Source organism: Mchenga conophoros, linkage group LG5, assembly GCF_057382185.1.
Source record: "Mchenga conophoros isolate Kocher_MC1m ecotype Shallow Benthic linkage group LG5, M_conophoros_male_GT1.1, whole genome shotgun sequence".
Lineage (NCBI taxonomy): Eukaryota > Metazoa > Chordata > Actinopteri > Cichliformes > Cichlidae > Mchenga > Mchenga conophoros.
In genome coordinates this window covers 35,864,676-35,878,392 of record NC_140530.1, presented here as the reverse complement: position 1 = coordinate 35,878,392, position 13,717 = coordinate 35,864,676, and the positions used below count along the sequence as shown (strand labels likewise).

Below are 13,717 nucleotides of genomic sequence, written 5' to 3'. Positions count from 1 at the left end.
TTTTATGATACATGGCAATGCTTTATCCCCTTCCCTCAGAACTATTGAATGGAATATTATACCATTTTTACTCTCCATTTTCTTAATTTTTCCTTTCCTCCTTAGGAGTAAGGTTAATGCTTCGTGTCTCATCAGGTTATTTCACAAGTGAGACCCTTGGGGGCACGAGGCATGATGAGAGCAGTCTTTTTTTTATAAGATGCAAGCTGAAGGTGTTCACTTCAGCAACTTCTTTAAGTTTTAGAATATTTATGCAGTGAATGATTCCGAAAAAGCATCTAAATGTGCTTTATAAATACATATAAAAGGTAAGAGCCTTTCAGTCGATTGGAGGTCTAGGTTCAGCAACATCACGTGTCGAAAACAGAGGTCAGCTGACTCCTCTTCCATCAATCAATATTTTCTTCCCTGATGACGTGCATATTCCAAGATGGCAATGTCAGGATTCATCAGGCTCACATTGTGAAAAAGACGTTCAGGAGGCATGAGACATCATTTTCAGACATGGATTGGTCGCCACGTAGTTCAAACTTTTACCCCGTTGAGAAACTTTGGAATGTGCTGGAGAGGGCTGACTATCTCATCATTAATGCAACACTGAATGGTAATAAATACTGTGGCATTGCATGTTTCTTTATTTAACAAATAAATCTGACACGATTGCCTCATTGCCCTATTTTTGTACATTTCCCTTTGATGACATGAAGCTAGGTGAGCTGACTTGATACCAGTTTTATGTTCTGAGTAAGTCCTGAGTGACTTTTAGGAGCAGGTAATAACAACCTGCATTCTTGAATGATTTCAGTTTGTCCTTTGTCAGGAAAAAGTAATAAAACTGCATTCATTTTACAGTCTTATTGGACTGGTTCTACCTACTTTACATACTGTACACACGCATACACTGTGAACTGATCCTCCAGCGACAGTATTATCTACATACACACAAAAACTATTCTATTACAGTATATTGATTTGCTCCATGCAGCAATAACAACTGTGCAATATTGATCCCACATAATTCAGCTACACATTTGAAATGCATTAGCTGGGTTATAGCAAGACTTAGAACTCAGTGTTTCCAAATAGGTGAGTTTCATATCTATAGCGCTATATGTGCTTATTATGGTAACATTTATACAAATTGTACAAATTTTTACTCTACATAGACTTTGAACTGCAAAGAATTTCTGCTGTAAATGTGTTACTATTATTACTATTGCAGTACAACTTCATGGGCAAAGAAAATAAATGAGCCTATATCCCATTTATGAATAGTAAAAGCTGGAGGCTATTTGTCATCAGAATAGAAGTTTTTTTGCAAAAAAAAAAAACACCCAATAATTTGATTTTTAGTTAAGATAAAATGTGTGTGGCAATTGTTCTGTCAAAACACGAGGATCAATACTCTTGAGTATTAAAGATGCATGCTTTGCAATTTCTGTATCCCTCTCTTTGACAAAGTTTCTTGAAAAGGTCATTTCTATCCTGTTAGAAATGAAAATCCTTTAGGAGAAGATACTCTACCCTTTTGTAACCTTTACACAAGAAATCCCATTGGGTTGACTCATTGTGCAGTGGAGAGGCTCATAAATCTATATCCTATGGAATGGATGCCTCTAATCAATGGCTTTTGGTGCTTGTCTTGTCTAATCACCGAGTCACACCAATTGATTGTGATGGCTGGGTCAGAACTAGTGAAGCAATTACCAATCACGTTGCATACAGCCTACAGGCTGTGGGTGCATGTGCATATGTTTCATTATGTACTTTGTTGTACCTGCACTGCTGACTGTATGTCTTAATTGAGCTGCCGTGGGAGTAAATGGATTGTAGAACTGAAGTTTTGAAGAGCGTGTACGAACTTGCAAGTTGGTGACAGGAAGGGTCAAATGTTCCCTGAGGGCCGCGGGCACTCCTGACCCCCCCGAAACACCAATTTAACCATCATTTAGTTTATGTGTGGCATGGCGTGGGCTGTTGCCATGTCTGAAGGCAGTAGATGTGTTCAGGTGACATCTTAACTAACTCTGTTTCTATCAATTAGAGTGAAGAGGTGAGACACTGCAGCACCAAGGGAAGGCCAGAAGTGAGAGAAGGACAAAAAGAAAAACAACAAAGGAATTAAGCGGCAAGGCACAGCGGAGCCAAGAAAGAGATGTAAGATCAGTGAAGCTCTTTGGTAACCCCAGCTCAGCTACTGTTACTTCAGTGACTCAGTAAGATGCTGGAAAGGAAGTGCATGTTAAAATAATCACTTAGAAGTTAATTAACTTATGTTTTTAATTCAATAATTTTTCAGTGATCACTTACGACTGACTTGCACATGCTTTTCTTCTTCTTCTTCTTCTGTCAGACCTTTAGGTGTCATCACAACAGATCATCTGCATGTCATATTGAACAGGGTAATTCAAATTCAAATTTTATTTGTCACACACACACAACCATACACAGTATGACATGAGGTGAAATGCTTGTAGCCGTGCAATGCCCGACCATTAAATGACGAAAAAAGTTTTACAGTATTTACAATTTACAGGTTACTACAAAATTTACAAATTAACTTAGAAATTTACAGTAAAAAATGTGCAAATAGCAGAAAGAGATTATAAAGATTATAAATTATAGGAAGTGTGTGGTGGTGCGTGTGGTGATGTGATGTGTGTGAGAGTCCAGTCCTACACCTGGTTCAGGGCCCATATAGCCTGGGGGAAGAAGCTCCTCCTCATTCTCTCTGTTTTGGCCTTAAGGGAGCGGAAGCGCTTCCCAGACCTCAACAGTGAGAAGAGTCCATTGTTGGGATGGGAGAGGTCCATCATAATCTTCCTAGCTTTGGTCTTGCACCGCTTGGTGTAGATGGACAGCAGGTCAGGGAGCTCTGATTGAATGATGCGTTCGGCTGAGCGCACCACTCTTTGCAGATCTCGTCTGTCCTGCTTGGTGCTGTTCCCAAACCAGGTGCAGATGTTTGCCGTCAGGACGCTCTCGATGGTGCAGGAGTAAAAGTTCTTGAGCACCTTCAGTGGCAGATGGAAGTCTCTAAGTCTTCTGAGGAAGAAGAGACGCTGACGGGCTGTCTTAACCAGGGTGTTGATGTGACAGGACCATGACAGGTCCTGAGTGATGTGGACACCCAAGTATCGGAAACAGACTAGTAGACTAGTACGATGCATTTCCATCACACTACTCTACAGTGATTCCATTAGTTAAACGTGCAACGGGGTCATGTTGAGACACGGTCAACTCAAAAGTTCGTAAATTGGATATTTTTCTTTTGTAGAAATTATATTTTACAATTCACAAAAATATTTAATTGTATTTTAAACTTTTTCATTTCTAAACTTCTCGATCAACATAAAAAACCCTGATCTGTCTTCATTAGTTTGCTATGAATTTTTAGCTTGAAGACGTCAAACTGCGTTCGTTTTTTTAAAATGTTTGTGTTTCAAAGATAGATAAATACTCGCTTGTAGCAGATTTGCAAATGTTTACAAGAAACCATCGATGGCTCACAATCCACACACAGGCTAAAGACTGCGTGGAAAATGTGCCTGCATCACAAAGGGTCGCCACAGCAGGTAGTTTGGCATGTTGTGATTTGGCTGATCGTTACATCAGATGCCCTTCCTGATGCAACTCCAAAGGGATTTGGGTCTCCTCCCAGGATCAAACCAGCGAGTTTTCAGTTTTTAGGCAAATGTGTAAATTACAACAGTGTGGAGTCACAAAATTTGCCAGTATGCCTAACGGAACAAATTTCACCGGCTGACTGGGCAGGTAAAATAATCCATGTTTATTTGTGGTTTATGCATGAGGCACTCAGATAGAAAATGGAACTACATTTTTCTATCATAGTTTTAAGAAATATTTGCAGACAATGAAGCTGAGATAAACATCCAAGATGTTTTTGATAGTGTCATCGCTTGCATAGTTTTCTCAGGATTCTCAGTCTGCATTGGAAGGTTCTTCCTGGGCTGCGTCACTTCTGCTGTGGCTGATTTGAACACGAGTGCTTGCTGTATTTGAATGAATCTGCAGAAATGAAAGACATCACATACAGTAGATGTGTTCCCTATAGATGTTTAATCATGTGCACAAGGCATCTGTGCAAAATTGTCCTAAACCTCAAGACTGAAACAACTTCTTTACTTTCACCAAAGCATCTTTTACTGTTATCTTCTTTCACCTACCTTTTCATTTTGCTCCAGTAACAGGAGCGCTATAGCATCTTTTGTTAAGTCAGTCCTAACTGCCGTTCAGCAAACAAATATGCTTGCATGCAAAAGAGGAAAATAAGATTAATAAATGAAATAACATATGAATAAACAGACCAACACTGTTTATAATATAAAAGTTGACATCTTAATACATACTGGCCAGTTAATGGGTGTTCCATCACAATCAGCCTCAGATAGAGATATAGTGGGCTTCTTGTACATCAGACAGTGCCTCATCAATCTTAGCAGCACTGTCCCCACAACAAAAAGAAGAGGAAAGCAAATTGCTGTATTTAATTAATGCACTGCCTTCTTTGTTACACTGCTGCTCAGCATCTTTCAGTTCACAGTAGGAGAGACGGAGCACGGGAAACTCTGCACACACAGAGAACGCAAAAGAGAGAGTGAGAGGTAAAAAGATGGAGCTGGAAAAAGGGGGTAGAGGAGAGTGAAAGAGAGAGAGGGTCTAAAAAATGAATGGCCGAGCAGAACAGGCTGCATCCATCGGCAAACTTTATAATGAATGTCTAAGTTTGGCAAGCATGATGGATGAGTCGGGAATAGTGTTTGTCACAAATGCAATCTTCTTTGAATCGCTCTGCTGTTTCCTAGTTCAGAGCAAGGGCCCGTGCGCGATGCTGAACCAGCTAGAGCGTTGCCCTAATCTTGTCATTAACGTTTAATGATCTGACAATTAACTCAATCACTACACACCACATATGTATAACAAATTTCTCATATCAGTGTGTGTAAATGTTAATCTCATTAGACTTGTTTACAGTAACATATTGGACAATTAAAGCAAAGCCTTTGCATATTCAATTACCTTTGACTGATGTTTTATAACTGGGGAGCTAAAAAAGTGCAAAGCTTATATGATGGTCATCTTCTGCTTAACCATAAAGCTCGGCTGATCTTGCTACGGTTTATGTAGCAACCAGATCAGTTGGGCAAATAATAATAATTATAATAAAGAAAAAATAGATAAAAATACATTTCCTGTTAAGACTAGGATATCAGATATTTATCACATATACTGAATTATGAAAGAAGTGTGAGTTTGTCATTCTTCTTAGTAAAACCAAGTTTAACTTAGTGTTTTTTTATTGCATGCTTGCTTTTTTGGATTTGACTTGGAGAAAAGTGCAATTCTCAATTTTGCTGATTTTGAAATCAGTTGTTCATGATCATGATTTAGTCTTCCAAGTAAATGATCATACTGATCATTTGTTCCTCTCACGTGAAAAGACCCATGTAAGAATTTTCTTAACAGCAAGGGACAAGGGAACTTTGAGTCTTTTACTTGAACTCGTCAACTTACCATAGTTGAAAGAAAAGTGATATTTCCAGGGTAGAAGCAGAAAGAGCATCAGCAAGTCTGCAGTACAAAAAACAGCAGGCATCAGATGCAGCACGCATTATTAAGTCAGAAACAGCATGAAAAGATGGGCTAGGGTGGAGGTGTGTTGCAATTGCAAAGCAGCTTAAATAAAGTGCTCAATATTAGATTTCCAGTTGGATGTGTACCTGAACTAATGCTACAATCGATTTCTCACTTGGTATTTGGTTACTTACAGGCACCAAACAGCAAGTGAGCACAGTTAGAAAAACATGAAAGCTTAGGTTAAAGTACAGCTAAAAACACCAGTACGCACTTAACATACACTTATTCATACTAGCACTAGAAATTTAAATTTTTGTCCTAACAGCTTATGGGGTCAAAACCATGGTGAGTCCAGGCAAAGACACCTAATCTTGGATCTAGTTGTGGAGTTTGACTCTCCACACTTTTGCTCCTGACTTGGACTTAATTGAGCTAGTTTTAACCTTTAAATGCTGAGCTCTTCTGAACTTGAATTGCCAAAGCATTTCAAAAATACATTTTTCCTTCATTTGTGAATAATGTGAAAAAACAAAAAGATTTCACTTTTTGCATAAGAGGTGATGCCAAGCATTTGTGTTGGCCAACATGCATTTTTATAAAAACTGCCCGCAGTCACAGCATCGGTCTCCAGGCTAGATGAGTACCGTCTCGCTCAGCCTGCTCAGTTAAAGGACGAACAGCAGGGTCCGTTTCTCAGAGGTGTGGGTGGCCGGCTGCTTGCCCACCCATCAATATCATGCAAGTATGTTGCTGTGACCTGCCATCCGTGTCCCTTCAGCATAGATCAATAACATGAACAGATTGTACACCCTTCCCCCAACCACCCTTTCCTCATCTCCACCCTCTGTGGGATTAGTGTGTGTCTTTTCAACATCATTATCATATATCCCCCTTTTGAAAGGGCAGTGTCAGCTAGACCGCTGAAACACTACAGAAATTTAGTTGACAAGATATGCTCTGTGGGATTTAACAGGATACGTGGGAGTTTGGTGTAACTGATCCAGCACTTAATCAATTTAAATGTGAGTTTTCATTGTTAATTTTCTAATTAAATTCATAGTTTATGCATACAGTGTGATCTGTTAACAGATTTTGCTTGCTCTTGTCGTTTCATGGTACGCACAGCAGCACTACAGAAACTGTGTAAACAATAAAAAACAGAACAGCAGTGAACGGAAAGAAACAGCAGCAGAGCATCGCTCACACACATTGGGTCAAAAACAACCAAAGAAGATGGGCCACACACAGCAGGTCTCGGTGGAAAAGAGGACACGTGGGATGAAGGGGGAAGAGAAAAAGAGGAAGGAGAGGTGTTCACCTTGAGAGTGCTCATCCATTACAGAAAGGCTGAGGCCCGCTCTGTCACACTGTCACAGTGATGCCACCTCTACACCACCCGAAAGGTCACCTAGCACTTCACTGTACTGCTTCAAACACAAACACACACACACACACACCATTTGTGCATTTACACAAATGCAGATAGACACACTCCCATCTGTCGCCCCGCTGCTGACAAGTTACTGCTGCAGCCGCACAGACGCAAATAGGCACTGATATGCAGACACCTAGGGTACGTGTGAGAGGAAGATAATGTTTCACCTCTTGCTTTTAAACAAAAGCGTAATCATAATATTTTAACTCACCTATGCATGACTCTGTTTTATATGTGCTACTTTATTTACAGTAAATCAAAACTGGCGATGAAAGGCGTTGCCTCGCACAAAGCCCTCTCCTCGGCAGGGAACGATGAGCTCATATAACGATACCTCTACATTCGAAATCACACCTTTATAAAAGATAAGGCTTTTGTGCGGATCCAAATTGTACCAGATTTTACACAGTGACCTTCAATATCGCTCTCATACTGGAGTAAACAACAGAGAAAAAAGCACAAGGTTGGCAGTGGGATTGAATAAATTAGCAGGAACAATGGCACCGCTCCACAATATTATACGCCATGTCACCACAATACATACCCTACAATAGAACTTTTCCTAATGTGTTCAGTCCTTTTGATTTTAGATTTATGTCCAGACTTAATGTACTTGACGCACACTCTGTGGGCTGCATCTTCTGTAAAGACTAAGTGCAAGTGGGGTAAATCTGACAACAATCACAGGACAATAACTAGCTTTCAGAGTGAAATGATATAAGAGAATATATTTTAAAAAAGCGTGGCTGGAGGACAGCAGTATTATACGTTAATTTTTATTTTATACAGCAAAATGTCTGAGGCTATTGTTCACACAGCCATCTAGTAACCGTACTGATCAAAAAGGACAACATGCTATAATCATATCATTCTATTTGAAAAATAAAGGTTACAATTCTTTTCAACAGCATGAACGTCATCCCAAAGAATATTTACATATACCCTGAAACAACAAAAACAACAATTTAACAGCAAAACTAAGGACTCAGTTACATAAGCCTAGGGAAACAGATATTAGCGAGGTCGTGGAAATGCTAAGGTCACTTACTTAGAAGATGCCGACTTATCTGCAAACACACACCAACTACTTGCGGAGTAGTACTGAAACTGTGAAAAGTTCGACGAACTGGAAACGGAGTCTGTCTTCAAAATAAAAGTTGGAAAAGCGAACTTTCCAAGTGTCCCCTTTGGACTTTATTTTTTCAAGTTTCACAAGACCGGTGTCACCACCAAAGATGGGCAATTTGCTAGAGACCAAGGCTATCACAAGGAGATCTTTTTTTAATTGTAGCACTGTCTTTGCAACCAAATTTCACCCACTGACAATCAAAATATTCCATCAATCATTTACCAGCCAGTGGGGGGAATACACAGTTTTCCATGACCATAGGTTGCCAAGGGGTCTCCAAGAAGTATCTAGGCCTGCATGACTAAGATAGATATGTTTCACATGTGATAGCTTAATGCTACTCTGGTATCTAGCTGTGGTAATCTGCCTGCTCCTTCCTCATTAACCAGGAAAAGTGTGTGACTTCAGCACTACTGAAAAAAGACAGACTTTAGCTTGATCATTTTCACTTTTATAAGGTTCATCAGATGCTTACAGTTAACATGTTTACCTGTATAGACAACACAACCGTCAACAAAACGCCAGATGTTAACCAAAGTGTCTGCAGCACATCTCTGTGTTCCTTTAAGCTTTAATATAATGTGTGAATACAGATTGTGAACGAGGTGACGAACTAACGCAAAAAGAGCCTAAAAAAAACTCAGTGAGGTGTTGGACCATTATTAGCTGAAAAAACAACTAATCACCATGCATGGTAGCTGCCTTTTTCTGTTAATGTGGCAAAAATTATGAACTTTGTCCACTTTGGTAAAAAGTAACGTATATGCAGACTTTTGGTCATTAAACAGTGCGAGTGTGATCTTTATCTTTGTTCTCCTCCATGTGTATATTAAACCTCTTCTGGCAGCAGCTCCTCCCCCACAAGGCGGTGTACTGTGTCATCATGTTGAGGTGCGTCGTATTCAAAAAAGGAAAAAAAATGGAGATGAAATTAAATTCATTTTTGACTCTAAGATACACATGTGGTCGAGGCATTAGATATTTGATTACCATCGTTCTTGGTTAGATGGTGGTAACACACCTGTTGGGTTACTTAGAAAAGCAACTAAATGCCTCGTACTGTTTGGCAGTTTGGTTTCACCAGTAACTAGCTAACATCCATTCATAAATTCATAACAAAGGATGACAAATATTTACGACCACTGTAGTTTTTGTTATCTTCACAAATCTTTACAAACTTTGCTCCAAGTTCACTGGTTGCCATTTTTACCTCACAGCAAAATGGCCTGTATTTATATAGCGCTTTACTAGTCCCTGAGGACCCCAAAGCGCTTTACATATCCAGTCATCCACCCATTCACACACTGGTGATGGCAGCTACATTGTAGCCACAGCCACCCTGGGGCGCACTGACAGAGGCGAGGCTGCCGAACACTGGCGCCACCGGGCCCTCTGACCACCACCAGTAGGCAACGGGTGAAGTGTCTCGCCCAAGGACACAACGACCGAGACTGTCCAAGCCGGGGCTCGAACCGGCAACCTTCCAATCACAAGGCGAACTCCCAACTCTTGAGCCACGATCGCCCCGCCCCGAGTCAAACCACAAAAAGGTTTGGCGTTTGACTCTCATGTCTGGTTTTGGACTTTCTTTGTGGATTTTGCATGATCTTCCTTTTCTACTCCTCCAGGTGCAAGATTAATTAATTCCTACTTAACTGATGATTTTAAATTAACCGAAGGTGAGACTGTGAGTGTTTGTGGTTGTTGATGACAGCTGGGACAAGGTGGGATAAATGGTTAAGGAAATGCTACCAAATACAAATAGGATCAATTAAGTGATTAAATGTAAATTCTTTTCACAGTTCACGTCTGTTCTGTTTGGTTTTAGCCACCAACAATATTTGGTCAACTTCAGTAGTAAATATGGTTTGGGTATTACAATGTGAACCATCCATCCATCCATTTTCTTCCACTTATAATCATGGTCAAAATTTTGCATTGAATATTGTTTTGCTCCTCCCTGCCCGGGGTGGTGCTGTTCATTTTTGTTCTATTCTGTTTCAGTTACATAAGCTCTAGGTGGCAGATGTCCACTGGTTGGAAACAGGACCTGAGAAAACTAGCTTCGGTCTGCCTGCTTTCTGATTTCCTGTTTGGGAGAGTAATACTGCGTGAATAATTGTCGCTGAATCAATAAGAGCTAATCTAGCTCTTCTAGAAGCAGATTCAGTGAGATTAGTAGTTTTGTATTTTAAATATTAAAATATATTTAAACATCTCCTTCAAACAGCAGTCTTGGTAGGGATAGCAGTGAGCAGTCTTTTTTCTTTAACGCTTCTTCTCCTGCTTAGGCTTGAAAAGCATTATTTTGTATTTTCTTTTGGTTTTGGTGGGGGTACAAAGTTAGTCCTTTTTATAGGACTAACTTTGTTTTGGCCAACGTTTTACATGAAAAGATCAATAAACCAACTGCTTGGTTTATTTGGGAGCAGGGAATCCTATTAGTGTTGTGCCCTGGTTTCCCCTAGGCCCTGTAGTTATGATATTATTGTAACATTATACAAATCATGTTATCACAACTGATAACAGCTATTTAATGAGCCGGTTACGTTGAAAGTAGCTATATATAACTGGTTCCTTCAAAAAAAAAAGAAACAGTGAGGATACTGCTGCTTTTGTTAAAAGTTTAGAGTTTATATGAACTTGTCCACATGGCTGTAAGTAGTTACTTACATAACCACTGGTCGTTTTTACCATTTTAAACACCATTAACTACTACTGTGGTTCTTCTGGTGAGGTCAGGCCATTCACACTTCAATTTAGTTTTAGCCATTGAATGAGTGTTATCTTCTGTACTGTACCTTTCTCCCACTCTGGCCAACATCACAATTTATGTTCTAATTTTCTGTAGAAGAGTGTTACATAGAATAAGAGAGAGAGAAGAACATTAGCCTTTAAAGTGCAGAGAGTGAAGTGGAGGGCTGCAAAGATGAGAAAAAGAGGCTTGACAGAATGTGAGTGAGCGAGAGAGGTGAGAGACAGTATGACAGACTGAATCTGCTTCTTTAGGATCTGGAGAGAACAGGTGGTGTTATGATATCTGCACAGTGCTTTAGAGGCTGCCTTGCACAAATGTTCATCTAAGCGTCCAGTTAGCGGTTACTGCAGCATCTGCTTGCAGAGAAGAACCTCACAGCAGGACATTTAAGGCCATCAATAACCCAGTAAATGCACAGGCTTTCTGCAACATTAAGTTCGACAGAGTGCTTCTTAGATGTGGCTGGTCTTAGATCAATGAGGAACCTGTAAATGATGAGTAATTTTTCCACGGATAATGTAAATATAAATAGTATGGCTGCCTGATATTATGCATATCTTGTTCTTTACTTGTATTAAATTATTATTATTATTATTATTATTATTATTGCTCTTCAGATAAATGTATTTCTTGTATGATTTTACTAACTAATAAAAGTTTTGGATACATGTGTTTTTATCCATCTATCCTACCTTATTGTGGTGGGGGGTTTGTGTGTCGCAGGGATTCCAGGGATTATGTTGTTGGGGGGGCTTTTGCCCACTGGTGGGGTCATGGCAAATTGGTCCTGAGTGAAGGACCAGACAAAGAGTGATTTGAAAACCCCTATGAGTGATAGATTTGGGAAACAGTTCAGCCTTCCCAGAATAGGATAACCAAAACCCCGAAAAAGGGACATGGGCCCACCCTCCTGTAGGCCCATCACCCACAGGGGGCACCACAGGGGTTGGGTGCAGCATGTGCTGGGCTGTGGCAAGGGGCAGAGACCCTAGCAAACCGATCCCTGGCAAACAAGACTAGTGATTGGGACACCTCTTTGGTGGGGAACCTGAGCTAATGCCTGAGGTTGAAAGGTACTAGCTAGATATAGTAAGGCTCACCTCAACATACTGCTTGGGCTCCAGAGACAGTTTCCTGGAGGGGAGCTGAACTCTGTCTCACTCTGGAGTTGCCCTTGGTGAGAGCCGGTGGGTTGGGGTGGGTATCTTAGTATCCCCTTAGCTTCCTGCTTGTATGTTGATGTGGACTGAGGATATTGTCAGGCGTGGAAGGAATACTTAGAAGAACTCCTTAATCCCACTGGCATGCAGAGAAAGGAGAGTATGGGAACGAGGGGGATGACTCATCCATCACCGGGGGTGAGGTCACAGAGGCAGTTAAACAACTCCTTGGTGGCAGGGCACCTGGGGTCAACGAGGTTCATCCCCAGTTCCCGAAGGTTCCTGGATGTTGTAGGGCTGTCTTGGTTGACACAGCTCTACAATGTTGTGTGGCAATCAGAACCAGTACCTCTGGATTGGCAGACCTGGGTGGTGGCTCCCATCTTCAAGAATGGGGACCAGAGGGTGTGCTCCAACTATAGGGGAATGACACTCCTCTATTGGGGCAAACTCCCATGCACCCAGTCTATTCCAGGGTGCTGGAAAGGAGACTCCGTCTGTTAGTCGAACCTTGGATAAAGGAGGAGCAATGCAGTTTTCCTCCCAGTTGCGGAACACTGGACCAGCTCTTTACCCTTAGGATACTTCAGGGTGCATGGAAGTTTGCCCAACCAGTCTAGATATGTTTTGTGGACTTGGAGAAGGCACTCGACTGCGTTCCTCAGTGTTCTGGGACTCGTGTTGTACAACAGTGGCAAGAACAAGGGTCTTGTTCACAAGTGAGGGTAGAGGTGAGAGGGAGATTAACAGGTGGGTTGGTGCTGTGGTTGCAGTAATCTGGACGTTGTACTGGACCGCTGTTGATAGGTTTGTAGCTTGAACCCATCCGCTGGAACGTTGAAGGCAATATAATTACACTGCAAAGCAAGACACAAGTAGGCAAGCTTCTTCATGTTTCTCGTGCACGGGAGAGAACCGGACAGGCACCGTTCCTCCGCTTGACCCCAGTTGCTCTCGTCCGTTCTCCCGTACCACTGTTCTTTTATTGAGGTTACATGAATATGCATAAGTTCATTAACATATGACGTCTACATACACACAAAGAGTACCTTGCCTGTGTGTGTGTGTGTGTGTGTGTGTGTGTGTGTGTGTGTGTGTGGACTGCTGATCAAAGGGTCAAACATCCTTGGTCAGGAAGAGGGTAGCCTCCCCCTCCCCCTAGATGGTTCATCCTAGATAACCCTCTACCAATCTACAACTAATTACAAAACTCTAAGCATATATAAGTAAATATTTCTAAGCATAAATAACAATCAACAATACAAATCTAACAGCTGTAATGAAGAGAGAGCTGAGCTTAAAGGTTTACTAGTGTCGATTTATTGGTCAATCTACGACCAACCAACTGGCAGCACCATATTTTAGGGTGGCTGTAGCTCAGGTGGTAGAGCAGGTCATCTACTGATCGGAAGGTTGGTGGTTCGATTCCCGGCTTCCCCTAGTCTGCATGCCAAATATCCTTGGGCAAGATACTAACCCGAAATTGCTCTCCGATGCGTTCATCGGAGTATGAATGTGTGTGAATGTCAGTTGTGCTGGTGTGAATGGGTGAATGCACAAGTTGTGTAAAGCGCTTTGAGTGCTCAGAAGAGTGGAAAAGCGCTATATAAGAGCCAGTCCATTTAACTTTATATAAC

General features: G+C 41.1%; 1 long non-coding RNA gene across 1 annotated transcript; it reads left to right on the top strand.

Moving 5' to 3' along the window:
* The first annotated feature begins 472 nt into the window (after positions 1-472).
* On the top strand, positions 473-2,415 carry LOC146575004 (uncharacterized). The gene is made up of 3 exons (XR_014892593.1): positions 473-604; positions 2,045-2,157; positions 2,354-2,415. It is a non-coding gene; the product is annotated as an uncharacterized LOC146575004 (long non-coding RNA).
* The last annotated feature ends 11,302 nt before the right edge of the window (positions 2,416-13,717 follow it).